Source organism: Tupaia chinensis, unplaced genomic scaffold (genome assembly GCF_000334495.1).
Source record: "Tupaia chinensis unplaced genomic scaffold, TupChi_1.0 Scaffold000382_1, whole genome shotgun sequence".
In the NCBI taxonomy this organism is placed as follows: Eukaryota; Metazoa; Chordata; class Mammalia; order Scandentia; family Tupaiidae; genus Tupaia; species Tupaia belangeri.
Genome location: NW_006159884.1, coordinates 1,741,482 through 1,758,506, shown reverse-complemented (window position 1 = coordinate 1,758,506; position 17,025 = coordinate 1,741,482).

Sequence of the window (17,025 nt, the reverse complement as noted above, 5' to 3'; positions counted from 1 at the left end):
GCCTGGCCTTTAGGTTGGACCAGGAATTGAACCCAGGCCTCTGATGTGGTCCCAGCCTGTAGAGCACAGTATCTTAGCAGCACATGCCACCACAGCTAAGCGGCACATCAGGTTTTTTTTTTTTTTTTTTTTTTTAATAAATACACTGAATGTATTTATTTTTTTAGTTGTATCAATTTAACAATACAGTAATATGTAGCATACTGTAGTCATATTCAATGATTTTTGAATGAATAATGAAAAATGATTTAGAAAAGGTTGCTTTTTAAAGAGAATTGAAAACCTGTGCTTTTATATCTGATTTTTATATATTTAAAACTAATTGGATTTTATTTAAAATAAGACACTTAGAAAATGAAGTACTACAGATGTGAAGCATAGTGACTGACTTAGACGATAAGAAGATTGGATGTGAACTCAAACACAACACCAAAGTCTGAGATTACATTTTTAAAGAGTAACAGCTGCCTTGCTCTGAGGTGCAGATCTTACAGTTTGAATTTATATATTTTCCTGTCTTTCTCTTCTGACATAGTCTCATGACAACAGCAGGGGCCCACAGGGTTGGCTCAGATGGTGTAGATGACTGAATGTGAACATATACACAACAATCCAATTATCTTGTTCTTGTCTATAAAGCAGGGGCTAAAGTACTCATTGAGAATAAACAGCATACTAGAAAGCCAAATCAAGCAATATATTACATTTCCCTGTGTATAATGGGCACCTTAGGACAGTTTTAGTAACAATTACAAGAAAATCACTTGAAAAAAAATTTTTTTCAGTGCAATTCATTTACTCCAATTCAAATGACTTTGCAGTTGGCAAAGAAACATTTAGTGTGCCCTTGATTAACATGGCAGATTTATTTATAATCTGTCACTGTAAACAAATAATCTATTCTCTCCCTGTGCCTTATCAGTGATGCTGTTCTGCATTTCTGCCTGGCCCGTCTTGTCACATGCTCTGACATCTGCCAGTTCTGTGGCCGACACTGCCACTGTGAAGTCTAAGTTTAAACAACTCCATCCTCTGGGAATATTCTGAACAGAAATTTCCCTGACACTCAGAAAATTCAGTCTCTCTTGAAGCCTTACAAAGAGTTCATAAAATAAAATAGCCTGCTTTTTTGGGCCGCTTATTCTCAGTTACTGCATACTTTCAGAGGTCGCTCAGTTTACTCTAATAGAGTTGGGGATGCTTTGTTTAATCCTTACGAATGACCTGTGATGCCTTAAAGCCACCTGAACCGTTGGCGGCTGCTGCACATCACATATGTCTGCCATGCCAGATGCACACCCATTACGTCCCTTTCCCACTCTTACCACACACCAACAAACAGCAAAATCCATTTTCCCTGTGTTCTTTGAAATAGAACATTGACAAGTAATTTAAGCACCATTCACTAGGGAGAACATACAAAAAGTTTTTCACTTCCAAATTAAATGGCTAAAAATGAAAGTAACATGACAATAAACTCAGGCATCTTCAAATTACCAAAAGCCGCGGCATATTCGTCAAAGGGAAAATGAACCTATTTGATTCATATATGCCATTTGAAGGTTAAATTTGTTTTCTAAAGTCACTGCTACATGTTTTCAGTATTAATTCATTGCATAGAAAAGTGAACAGAGTTGAATAAACAAAGTTAGAGGTTCCAAAGTCTGTGACAGGGCATCTAATACCTAGGAGGAATAAGGACAATACATGTTATCTGAGCCTTCTGCACACGTGCATGTTCTTCTGTTTGTTTGTTTGTTTTTTCCACTTGCTTAGAGGAGGAGTGCTGTTTTATTTCCAATACTAACCTTCCCGGAGCTTGCTATATTACATCACTTCACATATCTTTTTTTAAAATTGCCAAATCCATTCTATTTATTTATAAATTCAAATTATTCTTCCTTATTTGATCCATAGTATAAAATTATGCTAAAGTCTGCCTATCCCAAAATAAAATTTAGCATCATCTTTTCTCTTTCCATTCCTCTAGCTTGAATTTTACTGGAAAAAATAAGATTCCATACTTTTCACCTCTTTATACTTTCTATATCCTAAGGGCAAGCTAGAACTCTCTTCAAAGGATATGAGGAAGTTACATAGACGATCTATTGACCTTTTCATTATTACTGCCTTTCTTAAAATCCCATTTTCTCCTTATTCTCTTCATACCTCTCCAACTGTCCCTTCTCTAGCTATTTTTTTCTTATTCAATGTAGACATTTCCTAAAGTATTCTTTTTTAAAATTTTACTTATTTTTATGTTTCTTTCTCTCTCTTTTTAAGTTTCGCTATGGGGCACATGTGCTCACCAGAAAGAGGAAGAAAAATGAGAAATCATAACACCCTCTCAGGGTTGGGGGCTGGTGATGGCCACATCACAGTCCCTTTCCCTCCATTCTTCTCTTGGGATTTTGGACATGCATGCACATGTGCCCAGGGTGAATTTTTAAGCCACTGGGTCCAGGACCCAAACTGTACAGTCAGCCATGTGGGATTCAGGTGCTTTAACCTCCATGCCACCTGCTCACCCTAACGCTTGCTTGCTTGCTTCCTTTCCTTCCTTCCTTCCTTTTTCTTTCTTTCTTCCTTTAGCAAGAGAGTCAAAGGAATAGAGAGTATGAGAGAAAGAGAAAAATGAGAGAGAGACAGACAGATAGGCACCTCCATTTTAGACTTCACACCACAATTGACCTCCAGCTTTATTCAACTCTAGATTATGGCTTTGCGCCCGCTGGACACATTTAGGGTGGTCTCCAGGTATGAACCTAGTATCATCTCATGTGGGTCATCCTCACAGAGTTTTATCTTATCATTGTGCCACTCTCTGGTCCTCATGCTCCTTCTTCAACACACTGGACGATCATAGAAGGTCCCTAGGTTGATCTCCGTAAAGAAGCTCTAATGAAAATCTCATTATTCTAGATACATTTGGACAAGAGAAGAAATGTAGTATTGGGCTTGAAGAAGTCTCTAGTTTAACTTCAATCAAATTAGCTCACTTTCCTCAAGTTCAGCTCAGTAGCCAACTTTTGCACCTAACTCATTTTAGTCTCTTTCTTGAAAACATCTAATATTTCTTATTTAGGTTAGAAGTAAACCCAAGGATATCAACCTGATCTGTAATTCTGGATCCTGGCTCTGCCCTCCCTTTCTAGACAGATCCCCTTAAACTGCCCCTTTGTTCTCTGGCAGTCTGTCTGGTCTTAGAGTGGCTGAGCTCATTCTCACTGCATGGCCTCTGCAGAGAGGGCTTTTGACTGACATCTCTTCATCCTACAGCTCTTAACCCAGACTCACCTCCTTCCAAAGACCTAAACTGTCCACCCAGCCTAGGGCAAGTCCCTTTAACTCCCAATCAGCCTGTCTATCTGCGTTTATTTCTCTAAGTATGATTTTAAACATTCTGAAATAATTAAACTGTTTATTTGCTTGTTTATGTTTAATCATTCCAAATAAACTATACATTCCTTGAGAGCTGGAACTCTATTTTTTTCATCATAATGGCTCTCATGCCAAAAATTCTGCCTCACATAGAGTAGAACATTAAAAATATTTCTTATGTAAATAAACAAATCATGATATCATGACAGAAATAAATATTACTTTTCCAAACAACCATGATATTTATCCATATTGCTTTTAGGATTTTATTCACTTCCTGTCTTATCTTGAGGCACTTTGGGAATACATCTTTGCTCATCAGATATAATAGCACCCTAAGACCAGGAATCATTCTTTGGGTATCTCTATTTGTCTTTTCCACACTTTGCAAGTACTTTTTCACAGAGTATATAATCAATAAATACATGTAGACTAGACAAATTAGTAAATGTGTGCCAAACCTCTCTATAGATAGCCACATAAATATCTAACAGTCATTAAAAAGCACTAGAGCGGGACCAGCAGTTGGCGTAACGGCTATGTCGCTGGACTCACATGTAATGAACCACAAGTCGAGTCCTGGACCCAGTGGCTTAAACTCACGCGTATGTGACCAAGATCCCAAGAGGAGAATGGAGGGGAAGGGATTGTGGCATGGCCATTTCCCCTGGGGGGGGGGATTTTTCGCTTTCTGTCTCTCTCTGTCTCGTGCATGAGCCCTATGGCAAAAACCTCTTAAGGAAAAAAAAAAAAGAAAACTAGAGCTCTGGAAATATACTTAAATATCTTCTAGAAATGATACTTCAAAGCACTCAGGTATAAGACTAGAAATACACCATTGCATTCATATAAAGCCCACTTCTAATGTATTTGCCACTAAGACATGCATAAATCTGCTGGCATTTTTTTTTCAGTGTTATCAGTAATATATACCTACACAACACAGAAACAAGAATCAAGAATGATGCATAAGTGAATAAAGTTAAATAAAAGTTAAAGGTAATAAACATATGAAGGTCCAGCAGGCAGCATGGTGGTTTCAGTACTGGACTCTCGCATGGCCAATTGTGGTTCAAGTCTTGGACATGATGGCTTGCTTTCTCACTTCCTCCCTCTATCTCTTCCTCTCTCATCAAATTAAAAATTAGTAACAATAAATAAAGTAATTTTTAAAAATAAATATATAAGATAAAATTAACAACAATCATTTTCAATAAACCAAAAATATTTGTAACATAGAAATGCCTGAAGCAATGTTGATCAGGTTAACTAAAGGCATATTATCCTTTTTTTTCTTTTTTGGACAGGTTTTTGCTATGGGGCGCGTGCACTTGCCAGATAGACAGAGAGAGACAGAGAGACAGAAAGCGAGAGAAAGAGAGGAAGTGAGAAAGCAAGCTACCAGGTCCAGGACTTGTACCGTGGTCAACCATGTGGGAGTGTCCAGCTATTATTCTGAAAAAAAAAAAAAAAGATTTGATTAAAATATTGATACTTTGGGACCAGCAGTTAGCATAATGGCTATGTCGCTGGACTCCCATGTAGTTGACCACGGTTTGCATCCCAGACCCGGTGGCTTAAAACTCACACCAGGTGCATGTGCGTGTATGCCCAAGATCCCGAGAGGAGAATGGAGGAGAAAGGATTGCAGCATGGCCATCCCACCTGGGGGGTGATTTCTCACTTTCTATCTCTCTGTCTCTCTGTCTTTCTGGGGAGAGCATATGCCCTATAGCAAAAACATCTCCAAAAAAAAAAGATTAAAAAAAATAAAAAATATTGAAACTTCAAAATACAAGAAGTCAATTGAAGAAGACCATTAGAAATGTGTTTTTTAAGTTTATTATGATTAAATGTTTGATTTGAGCTAAATCTTTAAACAATCTTAAGTTTATTATAATGAAGTGTTTGATTTGAGCTAAATCTTTAAACAATCTTTCAAGTATCAGCTTAAGGAAAACACAGCAAAAATAATATCAGTGTTCCCAAAGGCTATTGATACTGGACACTAGAAGCACTACCTCATATTGTTGCCTATTAATCTTTAATTAAAAAAAAGGACAAAATAATCTCTGGAAACGAATTTGTAAGCATTTCTTAAACACATTTATCTTAAAGTTAACATTCAGAAGAAATTATTTTCAAATAATTGTAGATGTTTTGCATATTTGATCTTGAAATGAAGTATGGAATTTTGAAGTTATTAGAATTCAAATTTTCTCTTAAATATTGCTTAAATGAGAGGCTCCTGAAAACTGGCTGATTTTAACTTTTCTTTCATGGCATAATCTTGGCAAATATGTTAGAGACATTAGAAGAATGACCTGAGAACTCTGCTGTGTTCAAATGTGTCGAGATTTGGTTCCAATTGTGATAGAATGTAGAGGAAAGTTCACCGGAGAATGAGATTAAGAGGTGGAGAATTTTGGAGAGAATTACAGTGGATTCCCCTTACTGATTCCTATTAGCTTTATAAGAGAGGGATTGAGTCAGAGTTTCTGAAACACACACAGAGACATGCTGTTCTCTTGCTTGGTCATGCCTCGTTATGCCCTACCTCTCTGATCCTTCAGCAAGGTGACCCTCACCAGATGCAGCCCCTCACTTCATTCCAAACTCATAAGCTAAATAAATATTTATTTTTTCAAAAATTAACTAGATTTGGATATTTATGTTATTAGCAACACAAAAAGATGGAACACTCTAACAACAATGAAAGAAATTAACATGAGATATTTCATTTTAAAACTCAAAGGATAGAAACACTTCACAGAAAAAAACTGTAAAGTTCTCCAATGAAAACAATATGATCTGTAATTTTTGCTTTATAAAAATTATTTTTTTAAAAAAAGAGAGTTGGAAAAAACCTTCCAGGTCAATTTGTTTTACTAGGTAGAAAACTTTGTAAAACAATAACATAAACCTCTTTCTTTTTATGGTAAATATGTAAATATATTCCTCAAATAGTTAAAGGTAAATTATTGATTTTTAAGTGTATATCAACTTTTTTTCCTTCTAGGTTCTTACCATAGGGCACATGCATTTATCAGAGAGAGACAGAGAGAGGAAAAGTGAGAAATCATCCTCGAGCAGTCTTGTGCACACTGCAGTCCCCTCTCCTCCATTCTCTTCTCAGTATTTTAGGCATGCATGCACATGTGCCTGGCATGTTTATCAAGCTACCAGAATCAGGACTTGAATTGCAGTTAACCATGAGGGAGTCCAGCACTTTAACCACCATGCTACCTGCTAGCCCCTAAGTCAACTTTTAAATAAGTAATTTTCAGATTGATAACTTTTAGCACACCTATATTGAGACATTTCTCCTATAAAAATTCAGTTCTATTTAGGATGTGACTTATAATACCCATTTTTTCTTCTTTTGCTATACCGAATTATTCTGCCTTCATTCATGTCACATGAATACTACTATGCAATATAAACTATTTATATACTACATACATTTATATACTATTAAAATAATATCTTCATTTATTAATGTCTGCTTCTAGTTTCAGTCTCCTATTTCTGTCTCTCCCACCCTTGTCAAGTATAGTCTTCTCACTGCTTATATTATGATCTTTTGTTACTCTGGTTAAGCACATAAATGACTATTCACGATTCCCCATAGAATATAATCAAAATGGCATAGTCTTGCTTAGAAAGGCTATGACCTAGCTTTAATATTTCTCTTACATATTGTTGGTTGCAAGTGATTTTGTTATTTCTTAGCTCTAGCCATACCAAGTTTGTAGAAGTTTCCTACACATGCCAAGGGATGTTATGACTTTCCATCTCCACGTACTGTTCCTACTTTTTTAAAATGCCTCCCACCATTTATTGGTTTGGCAATACTTTGAAATAACCTAAGACTAAACTTATCTCTGAAAACTTCTTCGATAATATAGAGGCAAAATTGGTGTCTCTTTTCCCTGGTATTCCAGAACATTTTTTATAAACTTATTTTCCCACACATACTATTTTTCAGTGCAATTATTTGCATTTTTATGCATCTTGCCAAAATATGTGCTCCCTGAAGTCTGGTACTATCTTACTTGTCTTTGAGTGCTCTTCTACCGAAGGATAAATGGATGAAGGATATTTAATCTTTTATTGTAATGGTGACATTATAACATTACTTGTAAGTGGACACATTTTAAAGAAACCAATGAGTCAATAAATCTTTAATACTATTATTACAGTATATCAATGATTTCTACGACATTAGAAATAACTGACATCCTGGCAACTAATTTACTTTCTGAGCTGCCACCATTGTTGATATTGATTTAATGATCTCCTTTGAAACATGGGTTTAGAAAGAAACATGAAAGTAATGAGTATAGAATTTAATTTTTATTTTTGGCTAGGATTATTCACATGATCACAAAATGGAAGTTAAAATTCTTGAACTGTGCTTCTGGTATTTTTATTTCATGCCTACGAGGCATCTCACATTATGCTACAAGCTGCCACAATCTCTGACTTTTCTCTAGGTATATCTCCAATAAAGAGGCACTGACAAAAATGGAATGACAGAGGGTGACTTTAAAGTCAACTGCTCAGTCACAGATGTGCTCCTAGAAATGCATTAATGTCCAGGAACTAAATTACATGCCACTGAGTTAAATCCCAGCAAACTGATACTGGTAATAATGTAATCAACTGAAAAAATGCTACCAAGTTGGGTTATCAATGATTCTTAGAGTCTTAATAGCAACATATTTCCATTAGGAAAAAAAATACATATACAAGACAGTACCTTTCCCCTCTTGAGAGAAAAAAAATAATACAAGCAATTCGCTAGATATTTTTAGTATAACACTCTGTCATGAATGTGTTAGACAAGGAGATAGTAAACAGCTATGAACTTTGGTCCTTAGTTTTTCTCACATAGGGAGAGCATCCACTGGAGTGTAAAAGGGATAAAATAAAAATAACTTTAAAGAAATCCAAAAGCAAGGAGACCAGGAGATTAGCAAGAATGAGGAGAAAGAATAAGAGAGTACCTACAATATAATAACTCTTTCAGATCATAACTGTTTTCCCCAGGTAATATTCAGTAGCAATTTCACAGTTAAAGAACCCTAATACTTTATTTCTGTGTACTATAATCTTGTTCAGAAAAGCAGTAAATTCTACAAAAGGACAATCACACAATCCCTTTTGCTGATAAAAGGCATCAATGCCTGAACATGACATCTAAATATGTCTTAAATAACTCATGTAGCTATTCAGTTAATAGTGCAAATACCCACAGAACAAGTTTGTGTGTCAACAATATATATTTCATTCTTAATTTTAAATAGGTATTAGGAAGATCTCACATGAGTTATTTTATGACTATTCCTTTCACCAAAAGTTTCTATGTTATTCCACAGAAATTACGTTTCTGAATCTGGACACAGAAACCCTGTGTGCATAGAATTTTATTGAAGGAATCCTCTGAATGCTTTAACATATTTGATAAACTATTATCAGTTAATGAGACTTCACTGATTCTGTATTTTCCTAATTCTGTAAAAGTTGAGTAGCTGAAACAAAGGGTATATACAACTCTATATCTAGTTGGTTAGAAGCATATATTAGGTTGTCAGAAAAGTCATGATTTTTTTCTGTTATTCTAAGCAAAAATGTGTCATGACCTTTATGCCAATCAATATATGGATAATAAAAGAATGTAGAACACAAATTTGTTCAAATAGATATCTTGGTTGAAATTCATGGTATCATCAAATAAGTAGTGTTACATATTTGGAAAAGTCCTGGTAAAAATGACATTGAGTTGAGACCCATGGTTATTTTTGTATGTTTACAAGGCACACTGTTTTGGCTGAACTCATTGAGGTAAAGAAACCAGTCGAGATTTAAGTGAATGCTTTGTTCCAGTTCAAGGTTACAGGTTGGGGTTATCAAAAGTTTTAGACAATAAAATAAGCTAAGAGGGTATGCAAGTAGTTTAAGACTAAGATTAAAAAGAATTAAGATGCTTTAAGATGATATAAAAGCATTTAATAGGCATTACACATACCTTGCACTCCTCCAGATGAAGAAGATAAAAATATAAGACACAGCCTCATTCTGAGAATTAAAGTTAACTAAAAAATACAGATATTTAAAAAACATACAATATGAAAAGTACTAGAATCCAGGTAGATATGAAAAGTGCAAGAAACAAAGCATTTACATAAGACTCTATGAAGATTAAAATGTGTGATACACTAGATAACAATGTTTGGACATCAATTAATAATTTGATGACTAGTAATTCTGATTTAGGTTTATTTTACCTAAAGTATCTTTTCTACTACAATGTGACTTATGCTTTAGAAAAATGAATGCCTTTAAATAAATAAATAAATAGTAGAAAGAAAAAAAAAAGAAAAATGAATGCCTTTTAATTTGTCAAAGAGACTAAATTATTGTTCCCTTTTGTGCTTTGGTTTATGCCATTCACCTGGCCTGGATTCTACTCTGTCTGTAAATAGTCATTGTTTTTGATCCATCTCCATGTTATCTCCACTGTTGGTCCATCTCCAGCTCCCCAGATAATATTCAGTTGTGTTCCCTATTTGTTAACTGAGCACTTTCACATTTATCTCCGCTTCATAACTTATCATCAACTTACTGGTAGGCTTTCTTTTCCAAACATATAATTCCCTAGGAAAAGGATGAGCCTCGTTGTTGTCTGTAATTATCTCAGTGCTTGATAGAAAAAAAAAAAAAAAAAGATGCTCAATAAATGTTTACTGAACAAATATATAGCTGCACGTTTGAAAGTACCTAAGATTATTTAAGAGCAGTTTCTGAGCTCCAGAGGGCAATATGAAGTTGCCATGCTTAAATTCATACTTCCCTCTCTTGACATATTTCCATCCTTGAACCCTGCCCATAAAAATTATCCAAACATTATCAGTTCGAATATTAGTAGCAATAGATAACTTTCTAAAACAAAGTGGGATTCAAAGTTTAAGGTAAGTCATGGGTTGCCAAGAAGATATTTCACAAATCTCAGTTTTATTTACCTCTAACTCGAAAACCACCTTACCTAGAATTTTCTGTTCTGACTCACAAAGCTTACTGTATTATAATGACGTCACCAAAGCTCTCTATAGACATTATCTAATTCAGTGATTCCATTTAATGCAGGCTATGAACACTGGAGGGGTTCCTACAATACTTGATGCTCTCGATCACCTGCTTTTGGAAAAAAGGGAAGAAGAAAAAAAATCTTACGATAGTCACACATATAAAAGAAGGATAAAAGAATGGTCAAAGCTTTCTTTTGTTGAATCCACTTCAGAAATGAGCTATTATTATCTGTGCTATGGTCTTCTTAAGGCTGAGTGGAATCAAGCCATAAAGTAAAACTAAAATAAACCATAAATTCAGGCTGGCACCAAGCCACTGAAATCTCCAGTTGTTCTCAAAACAGCATTCTATAGGCAGGGTTGACTTTTTTCTTAGATTTTTCAATTCTGTTGAACCTCCCCAGGTGGACAGAGGCTAAGGGGTTGTACAATTGTGAAAATGGAGAGAAAAACATGTTATAGATTTTGATAATAAACATTTATATGTTTCCCCCTTTTGAGGATTCATTTTTTTAGATTAACTCCAACATAAAGAGATTTTTAAAAATGTAAATCACTGCTAAGACTCACTTTTTTGTTTAAAAGAGATAGCTATTTGCCATAAAAATATGTGTTTACATACAATATGTTTATTATTGCTATTTAAAATAAAATTCTAAGTGATTATGTTTAAATTGTTTAGTTAAAATTAACCCACATAAATAAAAGTATTGTTTTGAAAAGATTTAGTCTCGAAGCAAAAAAAAAAAAATAGATGAAGATAGTAATATAGCTAATATCATAGGGAGGTGATTTCAGATTTCATAGTAACTTTAACTTGTGATGTTCTAGAAGCTTTATCATTTGGAATGAATTGTAAAAATGCAGCTTCTTCCACACAATGCAAGAAGAGGACAATGCTTTTGCTACACACAAAAATGAGATTGTCTTGTAATTTGCTATGACAAAATAAATTAATTAAAAATGTTGTGGGGAACCAGCAGTTAGCGTAATGGCTATGTCGCTGGATTCCCACGTAGTTGACCGCGGTTCGCGTCCCAGACCCGGTAGCTTAAAACTCATGCTGGGCGCGTGTGCGTGTGTGCCCAAGATCCCGAGAGGAGAATGGAGGAGAAGGGATTGCGGCGTGACCATCCCCTCTGGGGGGTGATTTCTCGCTTTCTGTCTCTATGTCTCTCTCTGTCTGTCTGGGGAGCGCACGCGCCCTATAGCAAAAAACCTCTCCAAAAAAAAAAAAAAAAGTTATTGTGCCTCCGAATCTAGATGTCAAGAGAACTCACAACTTTTATTAAGTTCTTTGACCCCTATTATGTGCTGCCAAATGAACAAATTCTCTGCAGACTCCTAGATGGTGAGAGACACATGGCATAGACATCCTCATTAGCCATGTTGAAAGAAAATAACACTGACCATGAAAATAGTACCATTTTATTTAGTCAGTTTTTCCATTCTTTTTCTTTACTCATGAAAAAGTCTACACACACACACACACACACACACACACACACACTTGTGTGTATGTATGCGAGAAAGAGAGATGATAGAAGGAGCACCACCCCCAGTGTCTGGTCATGCAATGATCCCCTCCCTCCTGTCCTCCAGCCCATCAGATGTTGGGTACTAGCATGTGTGCCCAGAATGTATCAAGTGTACTGAGTTGAGGATTGCAACTGAGGTCACCATGTAGGATCTGGCTTCTCTCAAGCAGTGCATGACCAGCATATCATGGAGTCAGCTGTAGGACCATTTTAGACCTCTCAGCCCATGGCTAAGTCTGTCATTGACCACAGAAGCACAGATGAGCCCAGACAAGATCAGCTTAGCCTAACCAGATCAGAAGAAATGATCAGATGACCAACAGACTTACTAAAAATCATGGCTATTGTTTTAGGCACAATGTTTTGGAATGGTTTGCTACAAATCATAAACTCTCTGATATCATCTGTAGTTTACATTCTGCAACTATTTATTGAACACTGATTTATCGGATTGTCTGAAAAGTTATGACATAGTTTTGCATAGAAAAATACATCATGACTTTTCTTTTTGTAGAGTTTTTTTTTTTTTTTTGGCACATGCACTTGACAGAGTGAAAGAGACAGAGACAGAGACAGTGAGTAGGAAAGTGAAATATCTCCCCCCAGGGGAGTAACCACAACACAATCCCTTTTCCATTCTTTTCCCTGGATCTTGGGCTTGCATGCACACACACCCAGCATGAGTTTCAAGTCACTGTGGCAGGGGCTGAACTGCAGTCTGCCATGTGGGAGTACAGTGACATAACCGCTATGCCTTCTGCTGGCCCCTCATGACTTTTCTGACAACCCAATATTTACTTTATTCTAGAAATTGTGTTAAAAACTGGAAATCGCAGGACCAACAGAAGGCATAGCGGTTACATTGCTGGACTTCCACAAGGCCTACTGTGGTTTGGATTCTGGACTGGTGGCTTGAAAATCAAGTCCTTTGTGTGTGCACACATGCATGCATGCCCAAGCTCCCGGGAGGAGAATGGAGAGGAAGGGATTGCCTCATGGCCACCCCCCATCCCCAGGGGAGCAATTTCTCACTTTCCCTCTTACTGTCTCTGTCTCTCTCTGGCAAGCGCAGATACCCTAAGGCAAAAACCTCTAAAACATAAAATAAAAACCTGGAGACCCCAAAGTGATCAAGTTATAGCCCCTGTCGTCAAAGTAGTTACCACTTTTGAGACGATACATTCAAATAAATTTTTTTTTTTCTAAGTTTTTGACATAGGGTGAGTATGGTAACCGGAGAGACAGAGAAATAGTGAAAGAGAAAGTGAGAACTCACCCAGGGGTGAATAGCCACACCACATCCCTTCTCCTTCACTGTCCTCTCAGGTTTTTGAGTATGTATGAACACACGCCCAACTTGTTTATAATCCACCATGTCCAGGACGTAAACTGCTGTCAGCCATGTGGAAGTCCAGTACTGTAACTCCATGCCACCTACTGGTTCCAACAAGCATTTTAATAAAACAAGTACTACAATAGAAATAATGAGAAGAGTCTATGGACCATCCAAGTGCTCAGTTTAAGAAATGTCCACATAAACAAATTGCATCATATATAAATATATTCTCACATACTTCTGCAAGTCAAAATAGCCATAGCGGTATTTTGTTCAAATGTATTATGCTGAAATGCCACCCTCCCTTACTCAATTCCTAAGGGGCTTAGAATAAAAGGAAATGTAATCAGATTATGCTTTATCCTTCCTGGGTAGCAAAAAGGGAGCTCTTTACATTCAAGCAAGGACAGGAAAGAGTCAAATCCTTCTCAAAACAGTAATACAAGTCTCTAGTATTATGGAAGAGACTAGAACAAAGCTAGGACAGTGAAATTATTTATTCCAATGTAATTTTAAAAAAAGGAAACAGGAGATTTGAAGATATAATAGGATGGAGGACAATTGTAGATACCTGATACTGTAGGAAGGTGGTAACAAGTAAGGGGTGGTTGGTAGGAGCTTAGGGGAAAACAAATTTACAGACACAAGAATGGAAAGTTATCTGCTGAGAATGATGTATATGGTAATGTCACATGCACTGCATACATGTTTTGAAAAACTATATTTTACACTATAAAAGGTACAATAATTCAGTGTAAATAAGAAATCATACAATAAAAAAGGGAAAAAAAAAAGATGTTATTTACCCTAGCTGGACTTAGATTCTGTAGTTCCCAAGAAATAAAATTGCTTTTCTTGGCTAGATACACTATTATTTCATGATTCAAAAATAAAATTAGAGGAAGCTTTGTTTACTGGGCAAAGAGAACTCACACTGATATTCACATATTCAACTAAGATTTATTCTCTTACCTCTCCTTCCCCCACTCCTAATTAACCATGTCCAAAGAAAACTTTCCTGACCATTAGAGAACCTTTATATAGTCCCAGATTTTATGCTGCTGTGTTTGTTCTGGTCCTGGGAAGCCTCGGGATGTGTGATTGGAGTGTGAGAGTCAGCTTTATCTGCCACAGTCACTGAGAGGTGTACCAGTGGCATCTGCACTAGAGAGGCACAGCCTACCCTTTCTCACTGGATCTCCACATGGTGCCATGTCTGGCTTTGGGCAATGATGGCTAGAGCCTTGTACAAGAATTGATCTCACCTTGCTCCCAAGTGATAATGAATTCAGTGATTAGAAATCTACAATTATAGGATTCTGACCCACTTGATTACAAGCAGATTTAATTTTTATGTTCAATATTTGAATTATCTTCATCAGATAAGTCTGAACACCAGAAACTTGCTGTTTAGATTTGTGTACAATCTATATAAAATGAGGTACTAATATTCCCAGACTCTGACATACAGGTTCTTCCATCAAAATAGGAAATAAAAGCACCTTTGCATATAGTTCTGGATGTGGCAAAGTTATTCTTCAATATATAAATTATCAAAAGACAAATGCCATTTTATCTCATTTGTACCAACTAAACACCAAATGGCATCATGCACTTTTGAATATTATAATCAAACATAATACAAGTAAAGCTAATAATAAAATAGAAATTAATGCCATTATACACAAATGTATTATCAGTTGACAATCAAGACCTCTTGATATAGTAGGGTGCCAGTCCTTCTCTCTTTTTTTCTTTCTCTTTCTCCCTTTCTCCCTTTCCCTCTCTCCTTCCTTCCTTCCCCTTCCCCTTCCCCTTCCCCTTCCCCTTCCCTTCCCTTCCCTTCCCTTCCCTTCCCTTCCCTTTCTTTCCCTTTCTCTTCTTTCTTTCATGAGAATGAGAGACACAAAGAGTAAGGGAGACAAGTTCCCACAATAGGGTTTCACATACAACCCCCTCCTGCCCTCAATTTTTCTAGTCAGCCAGGACCATGGACACATGTGGCTAGCATGTACATGACAGGGAACCAAATCCATGATCTTCCTCATGGGTCCAGCAGTGCGTGAGCAGCTCGTTACCACTGTGCACCAAAACAGGCCTCTGTGTGGCACAGCTTTAATCATGATTTCTTCTGGGTAATAGCTTAGAGTAGATATCCTATTAGATGAAATTTATATTATTGTTTATTTTTGGACTTTTAACATTTATTTTTAGGTTTTGGTATAGGGGAGACAGGGGGAGAGAGAGAGTGAGTGAGAGAGCAAAAGAGCAAGAGAGAATAGGAATCACTCCTCAGTGAGGATAGCTACACTATAATCTCTTCTCCTCTAGTCTCCTCTCTGGAGTTTGGGCACACACTCAAGGTGACTTTCAATTCTCTGGGTCCTGGGCTTGAACTATGTAGATGGTCATCTGGGATCATGCCTTAACCTTCATGCCATCTTCTGGCCCTGCATTATTGTTTTAAATACCCAGATTATTTACCTATATTATAGAAAACCTAATGACTTGATGTAAATAAAAACCTATTGAGTGAGTTTAGCAATACGATAACTATTCTAGTTTAGACAAGTGCATACAAAATAATGTGGTCGAGCAATCACCTAAGAATCAACAAGATTGACTTTAATAGATGCTTTTGAGTGATGTTGATATTATACATAGATGTACAGAAGTCACAGTGGAAAAATTGCTTAGAAATGTCTCATTTATTGTGCAAAGATTGTGGCAAACATTTGATATGTAGCTAATTTTTAGGTTTCTTGTTTTGCTTTTTCTCACATCAGCAAATGTGCAGTCAATACAGTACGTGCAAAAACTCATATATAATTATGTATATAACAGATTGTAAATAGTCTCTAATTTTTTTGTAATTTACATAGTTTTGTGTGCATAGAATATTCTGGAATAAACACATGATACCCAAAGAAGGTTAAACATAGAAGTAGATTATTTTAATGAAGTGATGTTCTTAGACAGTAATGAGGTGCTTAATGACAAGGATATATTTGGAGAAATGTGTTGATAGGCAATTTCATGAACATCACAAAGTATGCTGACATAAACCTAGTTAGTATAGACTGTTGCACACCTGGATTACATGGTGTTGCCTATGTGCTTCTTATGGACAAGCTTCATGTATGTGGCTTATCACTGACTGAAATGTGATTACGTGGTATATGACTATGTTTCTAATCCTGTGCTCAAAGAGTAAACCAGAGCCTTACTTTGGATGTTTCATGAATTCTCTCTTCTCTCTCACTCGCTCTCTCTCTCTGACACACACACACGCACACACTTTCATGCTTGCTTTCATTTACTATGTGTCAGCTATGAGCAAAGATGCAGAGGGTATAAAGTTAATTAAATGCAGTAGTACTACTGAGGGAGACAGAGCCTCTCTTTAGGGTGAGTGCAATGAGAGCAGTGTACATAGATTATCAAAGGGACTCCTGGGGAAGATATGTAACCTATCTAATCAGCAAGAGAAGCCGAGAATCGTGTGACTTATGAGTTAACACCCAGCCTAGTGCCTGGCTAGAATAAATACTACGGATTTTTTTGTTGTTGTTGTAGTTGTCAACTAAGTTGATTATTAAAGGTGCACAGGACTGGCTACATAATAAATTTGAACCTGGTTGCAAAATCAATTATGCTGCCCCATCCCAGTTTTTGTTGC